This window comes from Pteropus alecto, unplaced genomic scaffold (assembly GCF_000325575.1).
Source record: "Pteropus alecto unplaced genomic scaffold, ASM32557v1 scaffold220, whole genome shotgun sequence".
Lineage (NCBI taxonomy): Eukaryota > Metazoa > Chordata > Mammalia > Chiroptera > Pteropodidae > Pteropus > Pteropus alecto.
Genome location: NW_006430043.1, coordinates 1,619,826 through 1,636,176, shown reverse-complemented (window position 1 = coordinate 1,636,176; position 16,351 = coordinate 1,619,826). Strand labels below are relative to the sequence as shown.

Sequence of the window (16,351 nt, the reverse complement as noted above, 5' to 3'; positions counted from 1 at the left end):
CTTTCCTCTCCCCCTCACCCTGACCTTCCCCCCAGGCGAGATCAAGGGATCTTTTGAGAAAACACACCCTCAGCTGCACTCCAGTCTGCCTTAGTCCCGCCCACTGCAGAAACAACCAGTGAACATACCACATTCTCCTTTACTAAAGTATTGAAAGGGAACAAAAAGATAGGCCAAAGGAAGGACTGAGTAATTGGAGGAGGAGGAGGAGGAGTGGAAATGAGTGACTAGAGAAGTGAGATCTCCTTTGAAAAGGGATCTGTGCTGGGTCTCTTTTCTCTCAGACCTAGACTGAGTCAGGCCTGCCCAGAAGCCAAGAAACATTAAGAGTGGGAGCAGCGGGCCTCAATGGGGCAGGAGTAGAGCAAGGCTGGGAGGATGGGAAGATAGCCTTCAGGGGAGGAGGTGCCGAGCAGTTTTCTGAAAATTATGCTCTCAGAGGGTCTGCAATTCTTGGAAGAGACAGAGTAAGGTAGGATAAGGCCTGGGAGGAATGCAATTGGTGGTATGTGTACATAACAGACCACAGAGAATGAGTCTGTCCAGGGCCATAAACCTTATCTCTCCACCACAGGAGAGCTAGGATAGCTATCTCTGCATTCCTAAGAGCCCAGGCTGAGTCAGGGCTGGGGGTATTGGGGTGGGGGTGGGGGGTCCTAGGCAGCATACCTGAGTCACTCCAGGGTGTGTGGTTTAACTGGAAATGAGAAGGAGCAAAGGGAGAGAAGAGATGAATCAAGCCGACTAGTGCCAACAAAGGCTAAAGGTCTCAGATTCCTAACAGTCAGTCCCAGACCAGAAATTTCTTCCCAGAAAAGTTAGGTCCTGGGGATGGACAACATCTGTTATTGAGCTCTAGGGTTCATCATGCACAGCTCTTCCTGGGGCCTAATGGGTTCTTACTCTCTGCCACCATTAACTACTACTTCTCTAGCTTTAAAAACCACAGTTGACTTATTTTATCTCTTGGAAGAATGAAGCAGGACTGAGAAAACCAAGGGACCCAGGTCCTAGCTCCAGTCCTGTCCTCCTCTCTCCTCCCCACCCCATTACTCTGAGCTGGGCCCTTTGGCCCATGGTGGGAGTTGGAGAAAGCAAGCAATGTTTCCCTGCTCTCTGTGTCCCTGAGAAATTCTTTACCTCCCTTCAATGTTCCCTCCCCCTTTTTGCAGGCAAGTGAGACAGGGGCCCTGGAGACATGCTGGAGGGGAAAATGACATCATCACCTGCCCTCAGGCTCCTAGACTTATACACTCTCTCCCTCTGCCCCTCTGTCCCTGTCCCCGCTACTCATTTGGCTCCAAGATGTCTTCTCCCAGTGCTCAGCCAGACTGGTCTGTAAACACCACTTTGATCCTGTAACTCCCATGCTCGGAGCTTTCCGTTGCCTTCAGAATAAAGGTCAAATTCATCTGGCAGCAGAACTGAGCCTTTCCCACCTGGCACTACCCTGCCCTAGCCCCAGGGCTGTGCCCTTCCTTCCCACAGTACCTCCCTGTCAGCTACACCTGCTGAAACCTTACCCTTCCTGGCTCCAGCACACCCCATTCATTCTGCAAACATTTACTGAATGAAAATCACACACTAGGCACCTCCCCACACAACCGCCCCAGTCGCCAGTGCCAGAAGTGGCCACACCCATAGAGACCCCAAAAATGGGCCTCTGTTACACCCCTGGGCTGGGTTACAGTTGCCTCAGCACCCCTCCCTGATTGTAAACCTGATCTTCATATAACATACATTGAACATCGGCTAATATCTCCTGTGATCCTCACAATGACCTTGAGAGTTTAGTATCATTATCTTTACTTACTGATGAGGAACCCAAGGCTTAGGGAAGTAATTTCTCCAGAAGGTGGTAGCTGGACTCAAACCAGAATCCCTAGATTCCAAGTCCAGGGCTCTCACACCAGCACCAAGTCACCTCCCTTAAAAGCAGGGTCATGTCTTATACATGTTTTTGTTTCCCTCAGCACCCAACACAGAAACTTGTTTGATTCACTAAATGAATGAATGAATGAATGATTCTATGATTCTGTTCTATCCAGATGAGTCCTCTTCGCCCCTCAAATCTCTATTTCTTCTCCCTCACATTCCTTTTTTCTTATCTTCTCCTCTCCTTCACCTTGGGCCCCAAGAATCCAGAAGATAAGGGAAGAAAGAAGCTGTGATTGCTCTCACTGATACCAGGGAGTAGATAGGCCTCAGGAGGGCCTCCACTGACTAGAAAGAGACCAAAGGAGGTAATCTGGGACAGAAAGGCTCCTCCCTACACCCTACAACCCAAGCTGATAGACCACAAGAATCCCAGCCCTATTCTCCATCGTTCCCCAATTCCAGCAGGACATAGGTTGGGCAGGAGGGAGCAGCAGAGTCATTCAGAGAACAGTGAGGGGGTGGAAAGAGGCCTAATTTGATGACTCACCATCCTTGTGCTTCCCCTGGAGTGGGGGAGAGGGAGGCACCTGGACACTTAAAATTCCAGCCCTGGGGAGACACTTGGGTGTCAGTAAGCTGGAAATGAAGAGAACAGGCTCTGTTTATACCAAACTAAGGAGCAGCCATGGCAACGGAGGCCAGGGCCATCAGGGCAGGGAGCAAAGGTCCCGGGCCAGAGTGAGGGCCCTGTTGTCAGCCTGCCAACTGGGCAGGTTGCCCAGACCATGCCAGCCAGACCTTCTCCGGTGGAGCACCACCTTGTGGGCAGAGCCTATCCTGAGAGCTGGGCAAGGGCAGTCCTGAGGAAGAAGCCACCTGGTTTACTACACATGTCTTCCCATCCCCTCCCCACCCCATTCTGTGAGCTTTCTTTCCTGAGACCAGACACACACAGACAGACACTGAACCAGAGAAATGGAGAACTGAGCCAACTGCTAGAAAGGGCCAGTGTGGGCGTGTCAGTCAAGGAAGGCTTCCTGGAGGAGGACAAGGCAGAACATAAGGAATATGATGTCCCAGGCTAAAGAAAACACAGTGACGTCTTCAGAGCGGGAGTCTCTTCAGCCAGTATGAGAGACCAGAGACACACTGTCACGCTTTCCTGTCTTTTAGTCACCAGAATCATATACTCTTGGTGCCCGAATGGGCCCCCATGGCTGCCATTACCATCTTTAACAATGCCTCCCTCACCTGCTATCTATATCCATTCCCTCCCTTACCTCCTTCTTGGAGGTAGAGGTGGATGTCCTGTGCTCAGGGGCAGGCTTTCCACCTGCACTGTGAAATCCACCCCTCAGAACCTTACTCCATCAAATAGCTTCTTTCTCTCATTCTGCTACCCCCACCCTTATTTCAGGATGGATTTTTGCCCTCTATCTGTATCCATGCTCAAGCCCCTTTCTCCTTAAAAGAAGAAAGGAAGGAAGGAGGGAGGAAAATCATCCTTGACCCCTGACTCTTCACTCTCCTTGCCTCTGTAGCTAAACTTCCCAAAAGAGGAGGTCATGTTCATTGTCATTTCTCACCTCATTCTACCTACCCCCACCCCACCCACCATCCACAAAAATTATTAAATCCACTATTGATCAACTAAGAGCCGAATTTTGTGGGCTCTTTTCAAGCTATCTCTTATCCAACCTTTCTGAATATTGCAATGGACACCAATGACTACTCCCTCTTTTTAGAAAGACTATACATACTGTATATATACAAAACAAGACAAGGTATCTTGGCTTCCTGACATCTCCTTCTGAATTTCTAACTATCTCACTGGCTACTCTTTTTCAACCTTCATTCCTGAAACCTCTTTAACTACCCATTACTTGTTCCTGCAGTCCTTTATCTTTTTGGTGGGCCATGCATCTCTTTGAGACTCTGAGGCACAATCATAACTCAAGAGGCTCATGTGCTCAGGAAATCCATACACAGAGGCCAGATTAAGAATCTCTTCTCAACCTCTTTTCTTGGGCCAATCCCATTCACTCACAGAGTGATAGCTCCTGGATTGCCATCTCCAGACTCTCAGGAGAGCTGCGGACCCCTGTTTCCAATCAGCACATGGATGTCTCACCCAAGTCTCAAAGTCAGTAGGTTCTAAACTGAAATAATTATTTAATGTCATTCTCCTGGCCTCACTTTCTCTTGTCATTCTTATCTGGTGAGCAGCATCTTTCCCTTCAAAGGAGGAAACCTGGGAGTTACCTAAAGTCCCAGGGATAGTATTATAACCTTCCTCATATGGTTGTAATGGGGCTAAATAGATTTGATGGGTGTAAAGCTTACAGAATGGTGCCTGGCACCTCATAGATGCTCAATAATTGTTAGTTATTATTGTTGCTAATCTTACTTCTCTTTTCCCCATATTAGCCAACTCTAACTTCTACATTTCCCTTAAATCTATTCTCTTCCCTATATTTCCATCGATTCCCCCTTAGTTCAGGCATTCATTGTCACTTGTGGACATGATTGCTGTAATCTCATCTTAATCCCTTCATATCTTTCCAGGACATCCAGCTAGAATAGTCTTGCCAAAATGCAACTCTGATCATGACACTTCCCTGCTTCAAGTTTCAATGTCTCCCCAGTTCCTAAAACAATAACCTTCAGCCTTCAATGTATCTCTAGGGCACTTGTTATAAAGAGAGCCCCAGACCCTAACCCCAAAGAGTATTATTCTGCAGAAAGAGGTAGTACCTCAGCACTTGCATTTATAACATGTTCCCCAATGTATCCGGTACAAAATAAAGTTGAAAACCAAGGAAGTGCAAACTCTTCATGGCCAACAATGCCTTCTTGACCCAATTCTTACCAATCTTTTCCACTTAATCTTCTGCCTCTTCTTTTTCTCTGCTACCTGTTGGCTCTCCCTATATTTGACAAATATTTATTGAGCAACTAGTAAATTCAGGCACTAAGAACACATTGATGAGCAGAATAGACATGGTCCCTGGAGCTTATAATGTAGTTAGAGAAAAAGAGACATAATATAAATTGCTATAAATTATTTAAATGATAGAAACATGATACTGTGAAAGTATATTACAAAGGAACCTGGCCTAAATTTAAAGGAGTTAGAAAACTTCCCTGAGAAAGTAATAATTGAACTAAGATAGGAAGGATAAGTTAACAGAAAAAACTATGGTAAGGGGAAAAAATGATCTAGATACAGGGAATCATACGTGCAAAGGCCCTGGGTAAGCAAGAGCATGACATGTTCCAGAAACAGAAAAAAAGGCAGTATAGCCATCTTAAAAGGGAGAAAAGATGCAGGAGAAGACTGGAGAGGGAGGGATGGCCAGACCATGCAGGGCCTTGTCAGCCATCTTAAGATGTAGGGACTTTGCTTTAAGAATAATAGGACCTGGTAGGCAAGGAAAAGAAAAATTAATTAAAATCATTTCTTCAATAAAAAAAAATTTTAAAGAATAATAGGACCTAATTAGATCTAATTAGATTAGAGGGGTGACTTCATTTGTGTGTTTTAACAAATTCTGCCTGCTTATAGTGTGGTGAATCAATTAGGCCACAGCAAATTCAAAGAGATCAATTAGTAAACAAATAGAGTAAGCCAAGCAAGAGATAATACAATGATAACTTGGACTAGGGTGGTGATTGTGGTGCTGGAGAGAAGTAGAAAGAGTCAAGAGTCATTTAAGAGGTAAAATGGACAGGTTTTGATAATGGGTTAATATGGTAGTGAAGGGTAGGAGGTGTCAAGAATGACAACTCAGCTTCTGCCCTTGACACCTCATTGGATGGTGATGTTATTCCCTGAGAAGGAAAAATTAGAAGAAAGTCACATAAATATCAGATAAAATGAAGTGCAAAATAAGGAATATATCTAGGATAAAGAGAGATATTACATATATACTAAAGGGGCTAATTCACCAGGAAGATATAACAATCCTAAATGCATATGCTCCCAACAACAAAGTTTTTAAAAACATAAAACAGAAATGGATAGGACTAAAGGAGAAATAAACAAATCCATAATTATACTTGAAGATTTCAACACTCTTTTCTCATTAATTAATATATCAAATAGACAGAAAATCAGTAAAGGTATAGAAGACCTGAACAATACCATCGTCCAATGTGATCTAATGAATATAAATAAAATTTTACTCGAGAACAGCATATTACATATTTTTTCAAGTGTGCATGGAACGAACATTCATCAAGATAGACCATATTCTGGATCAAAAAACAATTCTCAACCAATTTAAAAGAAATGAAATCATATGATCGATGTTTTCTGATAATAAGAGGCTTAAACTAGAAATTAATGATGGAATGATATCTGGAAAATCTCCCACCTATTTGGAGATTAAACCACATTCTTCTAAATAACCCATGGATAAAAGAAGAAATCACAAGGGAATTTTAAAAATATTTTTTATTAATTAAACATTTTGAAACACAGATAAAGCTGTGCATAGAGATAAATTTATAACATTAAACACTTATATTAAAAAAAAAACAAGAAAGCTTTGAAATAAAAATCTAAGCTTCCAAGTTAAGAAACCGAAAAAAGAAAAGCAAATTAAAACCAAAGCAAGAAGCAAGCAGAAGGTAGGATAAACATAAGAGCAGAAATTAATGACCTTAAAAACAAAAACAGTAAAGGAACCCAATGAAACCAAAAGCTGATTCTTGAAAAAGATAAAAATTTATAATAAACCTCAATCCAGGAAGGAGACAGACAGACAGACAGACAGACAAATTACCAATATCAGCAATGAAAGAGGGATATCATTACAGATCCTATAGACATTAAAAGGATCATAAATGAATATTATGAACAACTTGATGCCTATAAATTAGACAGCTTAGACAAAATGGACAAATTCTTTTAAAAACACGAACTACCAGAGCTCATGTAAAAATAATTAAATAACCTGAGTAGTTATATATCTGTTAAAGAAATTTAACTTTTTTTTTTCCCCCCCTCTTTAACCCCTCCCCCCACTTCTACTCCTGACCTATGGAGGTTGCCATTTCCTCTGAAGAACTGGATCTCTGAAGGCGGGGCGTCTCCTCTGCTCGGGGTGTGCACCTGGGGCCTGGTGCACCCGGGGTATGGTCAGTGGCTCCACCTGGGAAGCGAACCCAGGACCTTCTGCATGTAAAACAGACGTGCTAACCACTACACTATGGAGCCACCCCCAAGAAATTTAATTCTTAGTTAAAAACCTCTCAAAAAAAAAAATTTCTAAACCCAGATTGCTTCATTGGTGAAGCAATAACTTAAGGAAGGAATAACACCAATTCTACATAAATTCTTCCAGAAAATAGAAGAGAAGGAAATAATTTTTAACTCATTTTATAAGATCAGCATTACCCTGATATCAATGCAAGACAAAAAATAGTACGAGAAAAGAAACCTGTAGGCCAATATCCTCCATGAGTTTCAATGCGAAATCCTTAGTCAACTCTAGCAATGAATAAGAACAATACATTATAATCAAGTGAGGTTTCTCTCAGGAATACAGGTTGGTTCAATATTTGAAATCAATCAATGTAACTCATTTTATTAACAGACTAAAAAAGAAAAATCATGTTCATCTCAACTGATACAGAAAAACCATTTGACAAAATTCAACAACTATTCATGATTAAGAACTTTCAGAAAACTATGAATATTTCCTCAACTTGATGAAAAGCATCTACAAAAACCTATAACTGACATTGTTTATAATAGTAATAGAATGAATGCTTTCCCCACAAGATCAGGAACAAAGCAAAGATATTTGCTTACACCACTTCGATTCAACATTGTACTGGTGGCGTTAGCCAGCACAAGTCAAGAAAAAGAAATAAAAGGCATATCAATTAGAAAAGAAGAAATAAAGCTTTTATTCACAAATGAAATAATATTCTATGTAAAAAATCCCAAAGAATCTAAAGTTTCAAGATAAATTCTCAATATACAAAAATCAATTGTATTTCTATATACTAGCAATGAAGAATCAGAAATTGAAATTGAATACGCAATATCATTTACAATCAGATTTAAAACATAAAACATCTTCCAATCAAACAAAATATGTGCAAGATTTATGTGCTGAAAATTTTTTAAAAAACATTAATGAGAAAAATTAAAGAAGATCTATATGAATGGAGAGATATATCCAGTTGTTAGAATGCTAATTCTCTCTCTGAGTTAATCTACAAATTTAATGCAGTCCCAATGAAAATCTCAGTAAGCTTTTACTTAGAAATTGAGAAACTGATTCTAAAAATTTACACAGAAAAGCAAAAAGCCTGGAACAGCCAAAACAATTTTAAATAAGAAGAAAGTTGACTCACACTATCTCGTTTCATAAAGCTACAGTAATAAAGACAGCGAAGTATCAGCATAACAATATATATACATTATTGGAACAAAATAAATTCCCAAAAGAGACTCACACAATGGTGTCAAACTAGATCATTAGAAGAGGAATAGTCCTTTCAACATATGGTGCCGCAACATTTGGGCATCCTCATGAAAAGAAAAAAGTTAACCTCACATCGTAGACAAGAATCAACTCAAAATATAAAACCTAAAACTATACACTTTTATAAGAAAACACAAGAAAAAATCTTGGTGATCTTGGGTTTGATAAAGATTTCTTAGATTGAATACAAAAACACAAAACTTAGGAGAAAAAATTGATAATGGAATTATATCAGAATTTAAAACTTCATCTCTTCTAATGATATTGTTAAGAAAATACAAAGATAAGTACTGTTATAACTATATATGGTATCAGATGGGTGCTAATCAGGGTGATCACTTCGTAAGTTACATAAATACCTAATCATTGTGTTGTACACCTGAAACTAAAATAATATTGTATGTCAATTATAATTGAAAAAATAAAAATATTTTTTTAAATTTAGATACATGTTTTAAGTACTATAGTATAATCAACCATCTGTATAAAATTTAAAGCTTCATGACTGTTGAAAAATCTGTAAGAAAGCACAATATGGTCAATTAAAAGAAAATGATTTGAATGTAGTTTTGGTATACTGGGCAAGATTAATTGCAGTCAAACTTAGAAGATTTAATTGATATTTTTGTGTCATGCATTCCTTGCAACCCTTGTTACCTCTGTGAAAATTCTAACCTACCTTTTACTCTAAAATTATTTTCCCTTTAATGCATTTAATTCTCACTTTAAATTGTTGACTTGAGCTGATGAAAAATAACATAAAATTTTATATTAAAAAATACAAAGATAAGCCACAGATGGGGAGAAATATCTGCCAACATATTAACACAATAAATCATAAGCCAAAATATAAAACCTAAAACCATAAAACTTCTAGAAGAAAACAGAAAAAAATCTATGTGACTCTCAGATAAGCAAAGATTTCTTAAATTCAGCACTAAAGCATGATCCATAAAATAACTTGATAAATTGCACTTCTTCAGAATTAAGAACCTCTCCTCAAAAGACACTGTTAAGAGAATGGAAAGACAACCACAGACTGGGAGAAAATAATTATAAATCACATATGTGATGAAATTAAACCCACATTTATTTTTAAAAAACTCTCAAATTCTAATAATGATTTTTAAAAATCAATATTTTTAAATGGACAAAAGATTTGAACAGACACTTTATTAAAGAAGAGATACAGATGGCAACAAAAGCACATGAAAAGATGCTCAACATCATTAGTCACTAGGAAAAAAACAAATTAAAACCACAATGAAATACTACTATGCACCCATCAGAAAAGCTATAGTTAAAAAAAAAAAAAAGAGAGAGACAATACAAAGTGCTGGTGAGGATGCAGAGCAACTGGCAACTGGAACTCCCTCATACATTATTGGTGAGAATGCAAAATGATGATACAGCTACTTTAGAAAACAGTTTCACAGTTTATCATGAAGTTAAACATACGCTTTAATAAATATGTAAGGGAGAAGAGGAGTACTAGATTTAGTGGGGTGATCACTTTGTGAGACGTATAGATCTCTAATCACTCTGCTATACAACTAAAACTAATATATTATTGTATGCCAACTATAATTTTAAAAAATCATTGAATTGTACGATGAATCCAGAAAAATAAATAAATAAAATGTGCTAAAATGTAAACCAAAATAAAATAAAATAAAACAAAACAAAACAAAAAAAAACATATACTTATATAACTCAGCATCCCATCCCTGGGTATTTTATCCAAGAGAAATGAAAATATTTATTTACATAAAGACCTGTACACAAATGTTTATAAAAATAGCTTTATTCATAATTACTAAAAACTGGAAACAACTCAAATATCTATGTACTAGTGAATGGATAAACAAATTGTTTTACCTCCATCCAATGGAATGCTTTACAGCAATAAAAAGGAGCAAACTACTGATACGTGCAATAACATGGATGAATCACAAAAGCATTATGCTAAGTGAAGGAAGCCAAAGACAAAAGACTACATACTGTATGATTTAATTTATATGACATTCTGAAAAAGGAAAAACTATAGAGACAGATCAGTGGTTGCCAGAGCTGGGGTAGGTGAGAGAGATTGACTATAAAGGAACACAATGGGACTTTTGAGGTGATTAAAATGTTTTATATATTGATTTATGGTAGCAGTTCTACAACTGTATTTATTTGTCAAAACTTATTGAACTATACACTTAAAAAGGGTAAATGTTACTATATGCAAATTGTACCACAAAATCTGAATTTTTTAAAGGCAAGTAAAAAAAAAAAAGCAGACGCAGGAAGATTATCCATTCAGCCTTAGATCTGATAAGTTTATGATTTCTTTGAATCCTCCAATTGGGGATAATATCTAGTGACTAGCAGGAGATACAGTTCTGAAACTTGGTGGTGGAGACTCTGATGCATGCTATAATAGGTCACAGTGCTGGTGGTTCTATGCAGAAAGCCTTTTCCTTGACCTCCTTGCCTCATTAGCAAGTTCTTATTCATTTTTTGAAGCTCTATCCAAGCATTTCCTCCCCCATAAGGTTCTCCATGACCCCAATCCTTCAACACCTAGAATGTGAGTTGTGTCAGAGCAAGCTAACCTATTTGATTTTTCTTGGCTACATCTCCAGAGCCTAGAACACGTCTGGCATATGGTAAGTCCCTTACAAATAGTGAATGAATGGATGAATTATTCCCTCCTTTGATAGAGATTTTCATATTTTGTTTGCCAAATTATCTGTGCCCTGTAATTATCATTTATTTGATTATTATTTTTTTATTTATCTTTCTATTTCCAGCTCATTGTGAAACTGAACCAAATGGAGAGACTTGAATCTTCATGCTGATGATTCTTCCAGAAAGAGGCAAGGCGGCACCCTTGAAAAGCACATGCTATGCTCCAGATCCTATTATGTACCTTTAATTCCTGCAACAAGAGAATTAAAAAAAAAAGCTGAACATCAGGGATATAAACTCAGATCTGTCTAACTCCAAAATCTATGCTCTTTTCTCATCATCTCTTTTCCTTGAATCCTTAACTCCATGATTTTCAGCACCTTCAGCCGCTCTCAAATGACATCAACTGCTCTCATCCTAAACTCTGATAATCCCCTCTCTGACATGCCACATCTCATGTTCCCTATATAGTTCTCATTCGTCATGTCATCCGTCATGTCAACTCCCAGTTCTCGGACTCTTCCTTTTCCACGGAGGTCTTCCGGTTGCCTTTGCTTCCCCATTCAACCCTCCCCAAGAGTCTGTCATTTCAGCAATGTTTTAAGCCTAGACTCCTTTGCTCCTGAGTTTCCACCACTCCCACCTTCTCATTTCTCAGTGAGAGATGCCCCAGGATACAGATCGTTTCTTGGTGATTGCTCGTCATTGAGCCATGCTGCGTAACCTCCACTGGGACCTCAAAATCATTCACGTATCCTTTCATGCTTTGTGGATAGACCACGTTTCTCAGCACCTGTGCGGCAGTCTCCTCCTTCCTCTGTCTCACTCTTCCCATCGATAGAGATGCAAGAGCATATAGAGTTACATATGTCAAATCCCAGCTGTACCACCTACTAGTACTATCACCTTGCAGGTTTCAGCTTAAATGTCAATTCCCCCAGGATCTTAAGCTAGGTTAGCAGTTGTTGCAATGGCCTCCCCTTTGTCCCTGGACTTGCCCTGGCATAACACCAACCACAATTTATCATTATCTCTTGTTTAATTGTCAAACAGCTTGGCTAAACTGTACCATCCTAAAGAAATCTTCCATCAACCTTGCTCCCTACAAGATATTATCCTATTTTTTTCCTTTCCTTCCCTGACAAACTTCTTAAAAGAAAAGTCTACGCTCTGCTTCCATTTTGTCACTAACCACTCACTCCTCAGCCTTGCAGCTCCCAGCTTTAGTGTCCATAACTTTACTGGAAGTGCTCTTGTCCTCAGCCTCCTTGATCTGTCTGTGTATCTGGCCTCTGGACTGCCCCTCCTGGAAACTCCTTCTCCTGGGCTTCCATGATACCTCTCTCCTGACAGCTGGCAGGAACCTGGGCCTCTTCCTCTTTCTCCATCTTTTTCCCATGTTTTCCTCCTCTTCTTGCCTTAATCCCTGACCCCAACCCCTCCCCCTGCAGATTCTGCCCACTTCTTTTGTCTCACCCTTTTCCTTAGGTCATCTCATTCACATCAGGGTTTCCCCCAAATCTCTAGGTGGGTGACTCCAGACAGGGCCACCATATCTGGCCATACAGATTGGTCAGTGCACAAAGGCACTAGGCTAAGGAGCCAAGGAAGAGGCCACCTTTGTCAAGTTTGTGCAAAAGCCCTAAGGGCAGGCCTTGGCCTTGAAAGCTGTATCCCCTACCACACGCTTCAGCCAAGTCTAAAACCAAGGGAGAGAGATCGATAGAGAGATGGCCATGGGCAGGAGAACTTTCAGATAGGTTCTCAGACACTCTATTGTTCAATTTCACCCCCTTTTCCATAGACTCAGTCTTAGCTGCCCTTACCCTGTGCCCAGTTTGAAAGGAAAGAAATAGTGATGAACCGGGAGCAGAAGTCTAGACAGTAGTGAGGGTAAAATAAGGGAGCTGGGAAGAAAAGGAGTAGGTGAGGGTGAACCAGACAAGAGAGAAAATCAGCTGGCTTTTCAACTGTCAAACTCCTCTGAACAGATTCTCATTTGATCTTTATGAAAACTCTTGGAGTAAATATACCTATTATCCTTACTCTACAGCCAGGGAGACCAAGGCAAGTAAATTTGCCCAAGATCATCTAGCCAGCAGTGGGACCTTGAAACCAGGTCTTATGACACCAAATGCCATGCTCATCCTGCATGCCACCCACCTCTCCATAGATTGGAAAAAGATTATAGGCTGGGGGGATGACACTGAGGTATAGGAGTTGTACCTGAAGAGAGACCGGGAGGACCAGGTGAGAAGAAGAGGTCATAAGACTAGGAGAGGCCCCTTCTGGCAGGTGAGAGCTAGTTTTGCCAGAAGAGGTTGCAGGGGGGCCCAGGGAGTAGAAGGAGCTCATAGAAGAGTCAGATTCCTAGGAATCCTCTCTGAGTTTCAGCACTAAAGATCCCTGGACAGTCAGTCATGTGCTCCTCAGCACTGATCTTTCCTTTCTTTATTCCTGGGGAATGACCCCTTGGGTGCAAACCCAACTGAAGCAACAACATAAAAGTGTCAGAGTATTCTTTGACCCTCTCAGCCCTCTGGTAAAGGGCCAGCCTGAGCCCTCAGAACCCCTCCCCCACTGCACACTGGACAGGTCAAGCCAGGGCCTACAAACGTGGCAGGAGCACCCCCCAGAGAAATTCTCAAAGTCTTGAGAGATTCAGACTGGGTCCTACACCTAACCCAGCTACAACTCACATCATCCCACCAGCCTCCACAGCCCACCTAACCACACTTGCTGGTCCCCCAGCCACCCCCAGCCGGCACCCCCTTTTCATTAATTGTTTAAATCAAAATCATTTCCAGTAGCCCTTGGAATCCTCCTGTGAGGGGCCCGCTGGCATGCTCTGGGCCCTCCAGTGAGGAGAGTTGGAGCGAGTCTCCCAAGGCCATCCTCTCACCCATCTGGTTGCCTCCAACCTTCCCCAACACAGGGACCTGTCGTTCTCTCCAACACACAATCACACCTTTGGAAAAGAGGATGGGAATCAGTTACTTACTATTTGGGCTCTACGCACCCCACCCCCACCACACACCCATACCTCAGTTGCTATTCTAAAGTATTCTCCCTTCTCAATTGCTATTCTCGCCCCCCCACCACACCCTGCCCCCGTCAGAGTTGAGCAAGAAATTTTCAGCAAAACCTGAAGGACTCCAGGCCTCACGATCCTGCCTAATCCTCTAATCTTCCACCATCTAGTTTCCCCAGGGCCTTTGGCTCCAGCCCTCAGAGGGAGAATGTGGGGAGGGGGAAGAATGAGCTGACCCACCTTTACCGGGATCATCTCGGAGTTTACTCAAAAGTTAAACCTGCCCCTCAGCTTTCCCACTGTCCCTCAGCAGGACATCGGAATGCAGAGCAGGATGGTGGTGGGGAACCATTTCCCCCCTTTCAGGACTCCATTCTGCTGGACCTCTTTATTTTAAGTGCCTTTTCACTTTGTCCCGGGAACCTCTCGCCAGGGCCCCTCCTTCTCCCAGGACCAGCCTCCCAATCACCCCTCCCCCCTTCCCCTTGGCTCCCATCCCCACACTGTCTGAGAGCCCCAGGGCTAGAAATCTGGGGACCGAAACTTCTCCCTCACGTCCCCTTCCCCAGCTCTTCCAGAGCTTCTCAGGCAGCGTGGGGGGCGGGAGTGAAAAGGCCTTGAACCACAGAGGAATCTGGAAGTGGTGGAAAAGCGCAGGCTGGTGCTGGAAACCTGAGGTCGGTATTTGCCCCGATGCCGCAAGAGGTCAGGAATGTGGCCACTGACGAGCTATGGGAAGGAGATAAGACTCAACTGGCAGCTTTCTCCACTCCTGCCCCTGGACTAAACCTCCACAGACCCCCAAAATGTCCTGAGAAGCTGGAGTGGGGGAGGATGGATCAGAGAAGGATGTGGGAAAGAGCTTGGATAAGATCTGGAATTTGGGCCAGATCCCCAGTGGAATTCAAAGTCTCCCAGGCATCTTAAGTGACTTTACATCCTTGAGCCATTTTTAGAATTAAATTGATGACAGTCCCTTCTTCCCCTCTCCCCACCCACCTATGCCCTCCTGGATGTTTTAGAGACTTACTCTGCATTAGGTAATTGGTATTTGTTTAATAAATGAGTGAGTGATAATTAATATTTACATCCACTGTCACCCCAGGAGATAGATTGGACAGGTTTTATTAGTGCCCCTTTATAAGTGAAGAAACTGAAGTTCAGAAGTGACTTCCCCAAGGTCACACGGCTAGCAAAGTACCCAAACTGGCTTACTTCAAGCTTAGTAGAAACAGCAAAGACAATTATCACATGTTCAATCTATACACCTTATTGTGCATTTCTGCACAACATGTCAATTCTAGAACCCAGGGGCACATCAAGAGAAGTGAGGGGGACATCAAGAGAAACCCCTTTGACTGGCTGGCACCTCTAATCTCCCAGAAACCTCCCATGCAAAAGGAGTGGGCATTTGCTTGTATGCTATTTTGCATTTCATTTGCCTTTTGGCCTTCAGCAAGCCCTGACCCTCCCTTGGCCAGCTTCCACTTTGACCTTCTCCTAGCCAATTCCCATTGAGTACTGTGGGGTTTTGCCCACTGGAAAGTAGCTGTCCTGGGCCAAGCCTAGGGCCAAGCTTCCCTGGGTGGTCCCATGGCCCAGCCTCTCCCAGGCCCTCTTTCCTTCCCAGGCCTAGTCTTCTGCCTATTTCCACCTCTGCAGTTCAGCAAGCAGCTCGATAAGAATCAATAGGTCCACTCCAGAGCAAAGAGCACAGACAAATGTGTAATGCCAGACCCTGCTGGACAAAGAAGCTGCCAGTGATGACAGACTTGAAGGCCCAGTTCCTCTGGATTCCTCCAGTTCATTTAGCAGGGGGTGGTCATCCAGCTTCAGGGGCGCAGGGAACAGTCAGAACTTCTCTACCTCCATTCTTTCGACCTGAGCTTCCTGGAGGAGACAGCCCCCTGGGGACAGACCTGAGCTTCCTGGAGGAGACAGCCCCCTGGGGACAGGCTCGGGATCCAGAGAGCCTTTTGAGGAAAGGAGGGGGCCTGCAGAAAAGTCCTAGTAAGGGGGGCTGGCCAAAAGGGCTAAGTCGCAGCTGGACTGTTTCTAGATGTGCGTGTCTGTCCGCTGAGGCCCCCCCCCAATACCATGTGGGACATATTACAATCTCCATGAGGGAGTTTGGTCTCAGTTACTCACTCCTGTTCCCCCAACAACTAGAGCAGGGCCTGACATACAGTAGTTACCCCAAAACTATTTGTTGAACTGTAAGCTCCTGGTAGATTTCTTTACCCAAGGGTGTGGGCAAGGCTGATTC

At 42.2% G+C, this 16,351-nt stretch overlaps 2 long non-coding RNA genes across 2 annotated transcripts in view; one reads left to right on the top strand and one right to left on the bottom strand.

Annotated features, from left to right (window-relative positions):
• Positions 1-11,234, top strand: part of LOC112478162 — a 14,792-nt gene extending 3,558 nt beyond the window's left edge. The window contains exon 3 of the long non-coding RNA XR_003045730.1: positions 11,177-11,234. This is a non-coding gene — a long non-coding RNA (uncharacterized LOC112478162). The remainder of the gene's footprint in view (positions 1-11,176) is intronic.
• On the bottom strand, positions 10,494-14,552 carry LOC107195563. Its single transcript, XR_001516751.2, has 3 exons — positions 14,326-14,552; positions 13,957-14,022; positions 10,494-11,304 (listed from the first exon to the last, which is right to left on the bottom strand). It is a non-coding gene; the product is annotated as an uncharacterized LOC107195563 (long non-coding RNA).
• Positions 14,553-16,351: the final 1,799 nt, after the last annotated feature.